The 12,518-nt window shown below is 45.8% G+C and overlaps 1 long non-coding RNA gene across 1 annotated transcript; it reads left to right on the forward strand.

The window, feature by feature from the left end:
• Positions 1–3,374: 3,374 nt before the first annotated feature.
• On the forward strand, positions 3,375–8,655 carry LOC115071498. Its single transcript, XR_003850586.1, has 4 exons — positions 3,375–3,478; positions 4,287–4,350; positions 7,992–8,076; positions 8,485–8,655. It is a non-coding gene; the product is annotated as an uncharacterized LOC115071498 (long non-coding RNA).
• Positions 8,656–12,518: the final 3,863 nt, after the last annotated feature.

Below are 12,518 nucleotides of genomic sequence, written 5' to 3' on the forward strand. Positions count from 1 at the left end.
TGCCCACAGAGGCCAGAAGAGGGTATCTAATTCCCGGGAGCTAAAGTTACAAGCAGTTGTGAGGATATGGGTTGCTGGGAACCAAACCTCGGTCCTCTGCAAGAGCAGCCAGTGCTTTTAACAGCTGAGCTATCTCTCTAGCCTCTATTTAGGCTTCTTTAAAACTTTTTAAAATTATTTATATTTTATTTTTTAAATATTTTACTTTTATGTGTATGTATGTATTGCCTGCTTGTATGTAGGTGCACCCATGTCATGCAGTGCTTGAGGAGGTCAGAAGACAGAGTCGGATCACCTGGAACTGGAGTTACTGACAGTTGTTAGCTGCCATGTGGTCCTGGGATTCAAATCTGGTTCTTCTGCAAGTACAGCCAGTGTTCTTAACCACTGAGTCATCTCTCCAGGTCCCACTTATTTTTATTTTATATGTATGAATGCCTTGCCTGAATGTATAGAAGCACACTCGTGTTGTATATAAGCACAGTCATGTCTGTGGAGGCCAGAAGAGGGTGTCAGATCCCCTGGAACTCGAGTTACAGATAGTTGTTAGCTGCCATGTGAGTGCTGGGAACCAAACCCAGGTCCTCTGCAAGAGCAACCAGTGCTCTTAACACTAATCCATCTCTTCCGTCTCTATTTAGATTTTTATTTTTTGTAAATTAAAATTATTTTTATTTTAGGTGTATGAATGCCTTGCCTGCATGTACATAAGAGCACCCATGTCATGTAATGCCCATGGAGCCCAGAAGAGGGTGTCAGAGCCCCTGGAACTAGGGTTACAAATAGCTGTTAAACAGCATGTTGGTGGCTGGGAAAGAAACCTAGGACCTCTGTAACGCAGCTAGTGCTCTTAACACTGAGCCATCTCTCCAGCCCCTATATAGACTTTCAAACAGTAAAACATAGGTTGAGTAGCCCTTAAAAAGTAAGTAGTAGCTGGGCATGGTGGCACACTTTTTTAATTCCAGCGCTTAAGAGGCAGCCGAAGAGCTCTGAGTTCAAGGCCAGCCTGGTCTACATAGTGAGTTCTAGGTCATCTGGGGCTACAGGGAGACCCTGGTTCAAAAAAACCCAAATCAAAACCAACCAACCAAACAAAATAGTAAACAGTAATTTCAAGTACAACATTTTCTCTTCACAGGGTAAGAGAAAATGTCTGTACTGAATTTTGTCGCTATTCAATTTCCTTCTAGGTCACAAAACAACTAATTCAGATCTAGAAAATGTAAAACAAAACAAAACAACCCAAAACAACAACAACCCTGACGTAGATATCAACTGGTAAGATCCCTTAGGAGTTCAGGAAACAGAACTCTCCTAAGTCTGCTTCACGGAGAGTTAAGGGAATGCGGTGCTCTAAAGGGAAAGAGGAACACAAAGCAGCTTCTTCCACGCTGATAGCTCCTCAGATCTGATGTGATGGTCAATCAGATAAACTGAGTATAGTGGCTGAGACACCGTGCTAGACACTCCCAGTGTTCCCACCTCACTGAACATTTTCTGAATCTCTTTCCCCTGCTTACTTACCATGTTCAGTGACTGTTTTACAGAAGGCATAGTCTTGGTAAACTTTGCCAGGAACCCACACTCAAGGACCATACTTTGAGAAAGGGTCCCCAAACCAGGCTGGGCACATAGCGTGGTGGTGGTAACCTGTGCTTTGCTGGTAATTTGGTGACCAGAGAAAATCACTTTACCTCAGTCCTAATGCCAATTTTGCCCTCTCCTGGAAGGAAAATCAATGGAACAGATGTTAGTTGACATTTAACATCCAAGTCTACCCTTCTGATCACTTCCTGTTGGGTAGTTTTCCTGCTTCTCTGTTAGTCCCTTCATTAGGAGATCCATCTGCTCAAAACTGCCTTAGATCATCCAGAGCTTTGATTTTTTTTTTTTCCTTGCTTACCTTTATTCTCTGCCTAGTGGAATATGTGTCTGGCATATTGTACCTTGTGAAAATTTCCTAGGAGTCTTTGCAGGAGGAACACTAGAGGCAAGAGGTTAGAAAGGCCAGCCCTAGGGGCTGGACAGATGGCTCAGAGGTTAAGAACACTGGTTGTTCTTGCAAAAGACCTGGGTTCGAATTCCAGAACCCACATGACAGCAGACAACTATCTGCACACGGGTGCACTTACCTACATGCAGGCAATGCACGAATATGCATAAAATAAAGATAATAAATAAATAAAATATTTAAAAAAGAAAGGACAGCCCTAGGAGGGCTTCCAGCAATGGTCACGTGGTACTTTTGGGTCAAGCAAATGTGGGTGAAGAAACTAAGGGAAACAGCTGGGTCCTTGGAGAAAGAGCCAGCCCAGGGGGTGGTTGCTTTTATGACTGCTGGCTTTTAGTAATGGCTTCACTGTGTCATGGGATGATGGTGACTTGATTTAATCATCTCGTTTTCACTTTGTGGTGTAGTTTTGTGGATCAACCTTAGCACTGATAGAGTTAGTTAAATAAAACAGCAAAAGAGGCCCCTGATGTGGAAACACCAGCTTTTGCTTTGCTTTGGGGGTGGGAAATGGCCACGTCAGATGGCGTCATTTGGGGCTGAGTGTGAGTTGGTTCTGTGTGGTCACCGTGGGCTACTGCCATACTGGGCTTGGCTCATAGGTGCCATGGTGCCTCACTGGAGGTCAGAAAACAACGTGTAGGAATCGCTCTCTCCTTCTACCATGTGGGGTCCAGGGATCGAACTCAGGTTGTCAGGCTTGGCAGCAAGTGCTCTGACCCACTGAGCCATCTTGGTGGTCTCTCTCTAAAGGAATTTCTTTGTTTTGTTTTGTTTTGTTTTTTTTTTTTTTTGGTCTTTTTGAGGCAGGGTCTTCCTGTAGCTCCAGCTGTCCTGGAACTCACTATGTAGACCAGGCTGGCTGTGAACTCACAGAGATCTACCTGCCTCTGCCTCCCAAGTGCTGGAATTAAAGGCGTGCACCACCACACCTGGCCGATTTTCTTTGTTTTTTTATTGTGTATGTAGGGTATGTGTGTGCATGCACATCTGTGTGGCTTACCCAAGGAAGTCAGAGGACAACTTTGTGGAGTCATTTCTCTCCTTCCACCTTTATGTGGGTACTAAGAATCAAGTTCAGGTTACTGGACCCTGCTGAGTCATCTCGCTAGCCCAGTTTTTTTTGTTTTGTTTTTGAGCTAGGGTCTTGTAGCCCAGGCTGGACTCGAACTTGGTATATAGATGAGGATGATCTTGAATTGATCCTCTTGCCTCCACATCCCAACTGCTGGAATTACAAGTATGTGTCACCACCCCGAACTTGTTTTTATTTCTGTTTCTTTTTTAGGAATTAGGAAGTGTGAATAAATATTGGCGGACTACCAAGAGAGGTGTATCAGCACATTTTACTCCTTAGGGAGCCAGTTCATAATCTGAGCCCTGAGGACCGTGATGCTGGTAGTTTTCTGTATGCAATCAGCTGCACATAGTCAACCTGGAGACCTTTCTTCTGCTGTTGGCAAAGTAACATTCCACTTTAGTCTTTTCCTGAGTAGCCTTTTATTCATTTCCCTTTACAGCCAACTTAGAACCCCTTCTGTGTCCTGGGATAAGTTCATGTGTGTGTCATCTTAGGTAAAAAGTCCTGTTGTTTTAAAGGCATTGCTTACACAGAACTCTGTGAAATCAAGCCTATGCACTGGTCATTGGCTGACTGGACAATAGTTTCTGGGATTGCCTATCATGTCTCAGACCTTGAAGGTGAGCAGATTGAGAAACTAATACAAGATTGTAAGGTGGAAAGGAAAATGGAACGTAATTCACCCTGGCTAACAACCTGCTGTAACTCCAGCTCAGATCAGGAGCTCTAATGCTCTCTGCTGGTCTCTGCAGGCCTGTGCACGCATACATGCACCACCTTCCACATATACTAAGTAATAATAAATTTTATAAATTTTATAGAAAGGTTTGGAAGCCAGGCCTGGTGGCACACTCCTTTAATCCCAGCACTCCGGAGGCAGAGGCAGGTGGATCTCTGTGAGTTCCAGGCCAGCCTGGTCTACACAGTTAGTTCCAGGCCAGCTGCAGCTACAGGGAGATTCTGTCTCAACAACAAGAAGAAAAGGTTTGGAGGGCTGAGGATGTTGCTTCAGTGGTATCATGTATGTGCAAAGTTGCCTTATATGTGCAAAGCCCCGAGTTTAGTCCCCAGTACTACATTAGAAAGTGGGAGAAAAGGAGGCTTGTAGAGATGTAACTGTTGGCTAGAAAGTTGAGGTATTTAAAACAGTCTGGTAAAGATGATTGCTAATTCCTTCTTATCCTACTACAGATTGATAATATTGTCCTGGCGAGTACTCAGATAAAGGTCATCTAAAGGCTACGGTTTCATTAAGGTAAGTCTCTAATTGGCTGATTCGTTAATTTATTTATTTTTAGACAGAGTCTCACTATGTAGCCCTGGTTGGCCTTGAACTCACAGTGATCCACCTGCCTCTGCCTCCTGAGTGCTGGGTTAAGCTGTATGCCCTGATCATTTTACTTTTGGGGTTGTCTACTTGGTTGATTTTGTAGCTTAGCTTCATCCTTCTCCTTTATGAACTGTCTAAATGACCCATAAATCCCAGTGCCTGAAGTTTAGAGTGGCTTTCTGCCCCTTGAGATGAGATTGTTTGAGATCTGGACTTTGCTCCTTCATTCTGTTGGTGGCCCTGGGATGGGGGTGTACAGGAGCTCACCCAGCTTTCATGCTGCTGCAACTAGCTTTGGGTAACAGTAATGAGTCCAGGCTGTAGCTAAAAGATTGGGGACATACAGGCAGTTAGGTATGAGATTTTAAACACATGCTTTATAGAATTGGTGTATTGTGGCACTGGAAAGATGATTCAGCAGTTCTGGGGATCCAACACCCTCTTCTGGTTTCTGTAGGCATTGCATGTACATGGTGCACTTACACACATGCAGGCAAAACACTCATACACATTTAAAAAATGTATTGGTGTATTGTGGAACTGGAGAGATGGCTCAATGGTTAAGAGAGCTTGCTGTTCTTCCAGAGGACCAGAGTTCAGTTCCTAGCACCCACATTGGGTAGGAAACTCACAACTGCCTGTAACTCCAGCTCCAAGTGATCTCACACCCTCTTCTGGCTACTATATGCACATGCACATATATAGCATACACTCCCACAGACAGACACATGTACATTTGAAGCAATTCCTTCTTCAAAAAGAACCTTTGGTTTGGAAAGATGGCTCAGTGGTTAAGAGCACTGACTGCTCTTGCAGAGAACCCGGGTTCGATTCCCAGCACCCACATGGCAGCTATGAACCGTCCTTAACTCCAGTTGCAGGGGAATCCAAAGCCCTCTTCTAACCTCTGCAGCACTGCATGACACAGGTTCACTCACATGCAGGCAATACACTCATACACATAAAATAAATAAAATATGAAAAAAAAAAACCAGGTATGGTGGTGCATGCCTTTAATCCCAGCCCTCGGGAGGCAGAGGCAGGTGGATCTCTGTGAGTTCAAGCCCAGCCTGGTCTACATAGTGAGTTCCAGGATAGCTGGGGCTACAGGAAGACCCTGTCTCAAAAGGACCGGAAAAAAAAAAAAAAAAAAGAACTTTTGGTAGGGCATGATGGCGCACACTTAGGAGGCAGAGGCAGGCGGATCTCTGTGAGAACAAGGTAGCCTGATCTATGCAGTGAATTCTATCTAGGCTAGCTTGTCTCAAAAAACAAAACAAAACAAAAAGAATTTTTGATGCTGAACAATCCAAGCCACCCAGGGCTACATAGTGAGATCCTATCCCAAACAAAACAAAAAAAAGAAAAGAAAGACACAACAAAACTTTGGTATTAACAAGAACACTGTAAGGAGAATAGTGACAGACCTTAGCAGTGGACCAGCTTTACCTTTCCCTGTCATCCTAACAAAATCGCTTTCATTTCTTTTAACTGGATCTTCCAGCTCCCTGTGACTCTAGGCTTAGATCTGGCTGCCAGCCACAAAGTCTATTTTCTGAGTTTAATCCAGGCAGCATGTATCTCTACGGCTGTCCACAAAGCTGGGGGTTGTGGGACAGGGTAGGTTATATTCTGTTATGAGACTTGCTCATTTCAGAAATATCCGGTAAAGGCAAGCTACATAAACCATCTCACCTACCTAGGAACTGTCAGTACCACCTGTCAGGCCCCAGGGCAGACAATACCAGAGTAAACAAAGCCAGCTGTTGGGTTAATGATTCCAGAGTGGTGAGTAACCCATTTCTAGCTCTCTGTGAATTCAGAAGTGGAAGGCTTCTGTTGTTGCCTTTTAGGTCAACAACCTTAACACGCCAATCCTCTTCATAGCAGAGTGCTGCTGATGAAAGGGACTAGAGAGCAAAAGCCCTCTATGGGTCACCACATTAGCAACACTTGTGAGTATGTGGGGGTTGGGTACTATCTGCTCTCAACACGACTGCTAAGCCTGGGTTTTGGTATCACAGGTTTTGGTATCACATCGCAGAGTCTGGAATCCTGGGTTCCAGATTCCTAGTACTTGATTGAGAACTAAAACTTACTGTCCTGAGGAATGAGGTAAAAACCTGGGAATCTTGGCTCTTTGCCTGTCTTCCGTTTATATATGACAGTGCTAGGAGTGGTTCCTGCATTCAAGGCAAGCATTCTATCACTGAGTCGTAGCCTCTTCTTGTTTGTGTTTTGAGACAGGGTCTCCCTGTTGCTCCAGATGGCTTGGAACTCACTATGTAGACCAGGCTGGCCTTGAACTCACAGAGATCCACCTGCCTCTGCCTCCTAAGTGCTGGGACTGTAGGCGTGCGCCACCACGCCCGGCAGAAAAGGTTCTTTTTAAGGGTTTGGAGACATGGCTCAGCGGTTAAGAGCACTGGCTGCTCTTCCAGAGGACCTAGGTTCGCTTCCCAGCACCTACATGGTGACTAACAACCATCTGTAACTCCAGTTCCAGGCTATCTGGCGCCCTCTTCTGACCTCCACAGGCATTGCAAGACACAGATGCACTTACATGAAGGCTAAACACTCATACACACAAAATTTAAAAAAAGTATTAAAAAGGTCCTTTTCAAGCTTGGTGTGGTAAGTGCATGCCTTTGATTTCAGCACTCAGGAGGTAGAGGCAGTCGAATCTCTGTGAGTTCGAGGCCAGCCTGGTTGGTCTACATAGCAAGTTCCAGGCCAGCTGAGGCTTCAGGGAAACCTTTTCAGAAAGTCATTTTGGAGCAATGGGGATCTGTGATCACATTTGCTGGGAGGGAAAAGTTTGTTTTCGTAGTGAGCATGCACCATACAACTCTGCTGGGCATAGCAGAATTGGAGAATGTTAAGTGGTGCATTCAGAATCTGTAAGCCAGGTGACTGACACAGCCTGGGTTTCTCTGACTCCAAGTGTACCTGGTGACAGTTGAATGGCTTTGAACTTGTTGGTTGATCTATGAGAGTTGGCTGTGTGACTGTGTGATGTGCTGGTACGGACATCACTTTTCCTGATGGGGACCAGGAGCTGGATGTAGTATCTGCAGGTGGGTGTTTGCAGCTCCTGGCTAAAACTGGTAGAAGGCAGAGCATCTCTGCTGGGTGAAGAACATGGAGGTGAACTATAGACTGAGGACTGGGACTTAATCCCTAGTTTCTTCACCTCATAGGCTCTGGAATCCAGCTGCTAATCACAGCTGTGGCTGCTGCTATTGCTGCCCGGGCTGCTGCCTTGCACTAAAATGGAGCAGTTCCCTTGGGGACCCTGAACCCAGCAGCTCTAACTGGCAGACTTACTAGACTTGGGAAGGGGAGAGAAGGGTTAAGCCTGGGGGAAAAAGAATGCTCTGGCAGGCAGATCTCTGTGAACTGTGAGATCAAGGCTACCCTCATTTATATAGTGAGTTCCAGGCCAGCTGGTGCTATAGGGAAACCTTGTCTCAAAAAGACAAAAAAAAAAAAAAACAAAAAAAAAAACAAAAAAAAACCCCTGCTGCTCTGTGCTCACTCCATCACTCTGCCTTTCCCTGTTTTAGCATTGAGTCCAGCTCTGAACCTTGCCTCTCAGGCTATTGCTTCCTGGTGCTTCCAGCTCTCCAATTTCTTTACCACTCAGACCATGTGAGTCTCAGGTCATTTCAGTCTTTGTGCTGGATAGCTTTAGTGTCAACACACCTGGGTTGAGGGAGCCTCAATTGCGGAATTTCCCTCATTGGACTGGCCTGTGGTCATGTCCATGGGGCATCTTCTTGATTGTTGAGTGATGTGGGAGGGCCCAGCTCACTGTGGATGGTGCCACCCCTGGGCAGATGGGCCTGTGTTGCATAAGAAAGCAGGCTGAGCTGGGGCCAGGGGAGCAAGCCAGGAAGCAGTGTTCCTCCATGGCCTGTGCTCCAGCTCCTGCCTCCAGGTTCCTGCCCTGAGTTCCTACCTTGGGCTCCCTGATGAACTGTGACCCAGGGTATGTAAGCTAAATAAACCTAAGGAAACTAACCTTTCATTTTGCTATACCTGTATCTTGCTGTCCAGAAAACCTGTAGGACCTCCAAATTTTGACAGCATTGAAATGTGGAGGACACCCCTTGAAGCTTTCTGCTACAGGAAGACACCATGGACTGTGTGTTGTGAAGCCTGCCTTCGGCCTCAGCCTGGTACAGCTTGAGGTCAAAATTCTTATAGACTCAGCATCTTGATGGGAGGTTTGGGAGTTGTCTGACCTTTCAGGCAACTGGAATGCCTCTGTGACTTTGATGGTTTAATAAAAGGTGAGATGCCTTCTATCTTCTCGAGTATACTTGTCCTTCAGAGGTCCTTTTTTTGACCCAGAGTGGGAGGTTTGAGGGGGCTGCCACTGCCCACCATGTGTGCTTGTACTGTGGCCCCAACCCTAGCAGTTAAAACTATCCCTCCCTCCTAAATGGGCATTCAAGCCCTTCTAGATTTTATACCATGTCTGTATACATACATACATTACATATATACATACATACATTTATGCAAAAGGCAATCTCCCTCCTGTGATAGCTGCTGTTGATGTGTGTATGATCTTAGTTGGAATGTCTAGCTACTGTTAACTTCTGAGCCAAAACCTTGATGGTTTAGGGATATAAAACACTTGCAATGTCACTGCAGTTTCTTTGTTATATTTAGCCTTTAGGAAGGAAAACAGTCACCTGTTTCACACCCACCTGGAGTGTCCCATCTGTGTCTATGTTCTCAGCCACCTGGTTTTCCTCCATTATCTTAACTCTCCATACCTACCTGCCCACTTCTCTTCCTCTGTGCATAAGGACAGATCTTGTCTTTCCACCAGAGGGCAGTGTGACAGCATTGTGATCTGGCATTCTGTGGTCTTGAGGCGCTTAGAAGTACCTGAGAGCCTTGCTCACATTCCTCATCCTGGTGAACTTTGTGTCCTGCCTTTGACCCTCTGTAGTAGATATCCAGTTCAAAATCCAAAGAGGCTTGGGCTTTGTATATTAGGAGTTCCCTCATTTGATGTCTACAACTATTTCTCTTTCTCTCTCTTGCTGTCTCTCTCTGTCTCTTGTCTCTCTGTCTCTCTGTGTCTCTGTCTCTGTGTGTGTGTGTGTGTGTCTCTCTCTCTCCTATCTCTCTCTGTCTCTCTTTGAAACAGTCTCCCTGTAACCCTGGCTGGCCTAGAACTTGCTAGATAGACCAGGCTGGCTGGAACTCACAGAGATCAACCTGCCTCTGCCTTCCAAGTGCTGGGTTTAAATGTATGCACCATCATGCCCATCTTAATCGGAACTGATTAACCCTTGCTTTTCAAATAGTTCCGCTTGTTTTTTTTTGTTTGTTTTTTGTTTTTGACAGGGTCTCTCTAGTCCTAGCCTGTGTGGAAGTCACTATGTGGATCAGGTTGACCTCAATCTCACAGAGATCTGCCTACCTCTGCCTCCTGAGGTCTGGGATTAAAGGCACATGCTCCCTTGCCTGGCGTCAAATAGCTCTTCTTGGGAGAACAGAGTTGGGACCATGAAATTCCAGAGAGCTGAGTATTCCAGGACTAGGTCTGCTAACGAGAGGGGTACCTTCCCCGCCTGTTTTTGTATCACAAGGGGTAGGAAAGAGCCTGGCTCCAAAACTAGGAGCCACCCTAAAGGAGAGGACCTGAATTCAGGGGCAGGGCTCTGTGGGGATCCTCCATTCTTTACTGATCTCTATGGCAACAGAATGTTAAGACTTTATCATGCTAAAAATATGGATAATTGCTGTTAGGTTTTAATTTGTCAGTTCTCAGACTTCTAGGTGGGGTGATGACTTTGTGGTGATGCTGGGGTTGCTTCCCACAGTGGAGCACTGTACTAAAGCAAGCTCTGGAGGCTCTTGTGACATAGATGGCCACTTGGGCTCTGGGTAGCTCCTGGTTCTTGGTCAGCAGTCGCACTTACTGCCCTTCTCTGCCACCACCACTCCTTCCCAGGCCTATCCTAGTTAGTTCTCTGGACCTGTGGGAAGGGAAAGGGAGAACGATGCACTATTTTTAGGCAGGAGCTGCTGGCTATGACCCAGTCCCCCATAGTTATTGATTTGCCTGCTAATGCATCTTGAGAGGTATAGGGAATCATTTTTGTTAGTCATTCTGAGGCCGTGAACCTGACCTCATGACTGGTTTGGATGCCTCCAACCGTTATCCCCACAGGCCTTGTCTCCTTCTCCTCGGGTGGGCTCCTGTTTCTGTTTGTCCCAGTTGCACCTACTTATCCTTTCTGTATGCTGGGCTTCTACTTCAGCTCTTCCGTAGTCCATCAAACAGCCTCTTGCTGAGAGAAAGACAGTGATGGAAGCAAAGGAACGTGTAAGACAACTTTGGCTGTATTTGCACCCCATATGAGGTGATGGTGTCATTGTGTGACTCAGTGCCTTGTTACTCACCCTCCATTGGGGCGGTTAGAGTAGAGAAAGCAGGCAAAGAATGGTCTCCGTCCAGGCTAAGGTGAAAGAAACTTCCCTCCAGTTCTCCCACCTGAGCATGGGTGGATGGGTGGGGTAGAGGTGAGACAGTGACCCAGATTCTTTCCCAGCAGAGTTAGAACTTGCCCACCAGCCCTCAGTTCTAAATGGCGATTTTCACCTGACTCTGGATTTACAGCCTATCCTCTGTCTTCTCTAAGGTATTGCTGTTTCTTTCCTTGAAAGTGCTAAGTTCTGGGACTAGAGAGATGGATAAATGGTTAAGAGCACTTGTTGCTGTTCCAGAGAACCTGAGTTTGGTTCCCAGCACTCATGTCAGGCAGCTTATAACCACCTGTAACTCTAGCTTCAGGGGAGCTAATGCTGTCTGTCTTCTGGCCTCCATGGGCACCTGTACACACATGGCATACATTCACACAGACATATACACATATATAAAATAATAAAATCTCGGCTGGGTGTGGTGGCACACGCCTTTAATCCCAGCACTTGGGAGGCAGAGGCTGGTGGATCTCCGTGACTTCAAGGCCACCCTGGTCTACATAGTTCCAGGACAGCTGGGGCTACAATGAGACCCTGTCTCAAAAAGACAAAATAAAAGACCAATAAATAAATAAAATCTCTAAATTGTTGTGTTCTTCTGTTTGTTTGAGACAAAGTTTTTCTGTTAGCCTGATTGGCTTCAAACCTATGACAGACCTGCTTCAGCCTCTTGAGTGCTGGGATTACAGGTATCAGTCAATATACCCAGTTTCTACTCTGTGTGTGTGTGTGTGTGTGTGTGTGTGTGTGTGTGTGTGTGTGCCTGTGTGTGTCTGTGTGTGTCTGTGTGTGTTTTGAGACAGGGTTCACACTGTAGACCAAGCTTGCTTGGAACTCACTATGCAGCTGAGGTTGGTCTTGAATTTGGGGCAATCTACGTGCCTTAGCTTCCCAAATGCTGAGATTCTCGTTGTGAGCCCCCTAGCTTGCTGTGTTCTTGTTGGAGGGTTTCTACATACCCTCCTTCTTAGACTCTAAGACTCCCCCGATATGACCTACCAGTGAGGATCATGGGAGCATGACCTGTGAACCTTTAGACCTGATACACGAAGAAAAAAGTTAAAAACAGCTGGCGTGATGGCAACACACCTGTGAATTCAGCTACTTGGTTGGCAGAAGCAGGAGGATCACAAGTTCAAGGCCAGCCTGAGCTACATAGGATCACAAGTTCAAGGCCAGCCTGAGCTACATAGGCCAGACTGTGTTTCAAAAAAACAAGACCTGAAGGGAGAAATCATATCACAGTCCGTCCCCTTCCTGTGAAGGGGGTCTAGTGAGAATCAATGATTCTTGGACAGTGAAAAGATGCTGTTGCTCTGAAAAACTAGGTGGTAAGAACTGACATAGTTGATAACATTTGTGTAGGGTTTGTCGTCGAGTGGGCATTCTGTACGGTCCTTTAGTCTTCACAACTGACTAGGGTAATTGTGTTTTCTACTTTGAAACGAGGAAATAGATCCAAAGTTATTAACTTTTTAAAAATTCTGTGGATTTAACAAAAACTTTACCAGGGAGAGAAAGAGAGAGGGAGGGAGAGAGAGGGAGGGGGAGAGAGAGAGAGAGAGAGAGAGAGAGAGAGAGAG

Source organism: Nannospalax galili, unplaced genomic scaffold, assembly GCF_000622305.1.
Source record: "Nannospalax galili isolate Female #2095 unplaced genomic scaffold, S.galili_v1.0 scaffold1119, whole genome shotgun sequence".
Lineage (NCBI taxonomy): Eukaryota > Metazoa > Chordata > Mammalia > Rodentia > Spalacidae > Nannospalax > Nannospalax galili.